Genomic DNA, 1377 nt, shown 5'->3' with positions numbered 1-1377 from the left:
ACATGAAATTGCACGTCGATTTTGACTATTACAGCACTTACTAGGCAAACGGTCTAAACTTCCAACACACTACAAAAGACTGATCTACATGACTGTAATAAGGCCAATCTGGACATATGGAGTTGAGCTTTGGGACTCCACTAAACCTTCGAATTCCTCTCGTATTCAATCCTTACAATCCGAAATCCTACAACAAATAAAATCATACATAACGACCTTAATGTTCCCTATGTAACCGATCTAGCCCGAACCAGATATCACTCCTTCCATTACAAACTCTCTAACCACTCAAACCCCCTAGTTTCTAATCTTGCATCCTCTTCCGTTCCTGACAATCCTCCGAGGCGCCTGAAAAGAAGATGGCCACGAGACCAGCTAATGTAAAATGTCATTAGAGTGCTACCAATGGGTAGTTTCTCTACACGCCTGTAACACTCCAATTTAACTTAGATCAGATTTACTAAATGTATTATAATGTACAGTTCTAAATAGGAATAAATATATATAAAAAAATTTTTATGAGAATATCAAATTATCCAAGCTTCCAGAATTATGTGGAACAAGACCAGAACCACAGAAGTCGCGTTACGTGAAAGGCCAACCGCACAGACGACAAAAACCTTTCAATCGAATCCTGTGACAGCATCGGTTATGTTTCCCTTACCGCTTGATATTTACACGTAATTTGGAACAGTCTGTCTTCCCCACGAGCTTAAGAGAATATTTTTCTCATAGCAAAATGTGGTACAAACCAAAATCCCGCGGTGTAAATATTTAACGATTCCTTGAAAGGTTCTGTCCTATTGCTAGCTTCTCGGTTTCTACTCTCTCAGATTGTTCACTAAGAAAACTATTGTCCAACAATAATATAGAAACAGTTAGAAAATACCAACGCTTTAATTAAATTTATTTTTTTATGTTTTGCTAAATATAAAAATTATATATCATTGATTGATCCTGTGTAATTTATAAAAGGAAGGTCTGGGTGTGGTAAAAAAAAACTCAAATAGTAAATAAACCATTTATTGTGAACCAACGTTTCGCCCTACGTTGGAGGGCTTCATCAGGGAAAAAAATATACACAAATAGTTAAAATTAAGGTAACTAAGTAAGAGAGAAATATAACATGAAGTAAAAATAAGCTCTGTACCGTTAGAAATGATGTAAAATATTGAAATGAAATGAAAAAATAACTTTATTCTGGAACATATGTCCCCTAAGAATAAATACATTGTTCATATAGTGAGATTTTTATCTGGCGAGCGTTTACAAATTTTCAGATACTAGAATGAAATCACATTGGTATATAGTCTTTACTACTGTTTATAATGTTAATCAATACCGAGACATTTCGAATTTTTTAAGTCAGAACATATT

This window comes from Halyomorpha halys, unplaced genomic scaffold (assembly GCF_000696795.3).
Source record: "Halyomorpha halys isolate HHAL.00 unplaced genomic scaffold, Hhal_1.1 Scaffold569.1, whole genome shotgun sequence".
NCBI lineage: Eukaryota > Metazoa > Arthropoda > Insecta > Hemiptera > Pentatomidae > Halyomorpha > Halyomorpha halys.
Note: the sequence above shows the minus strand (reverse complement) of the source record.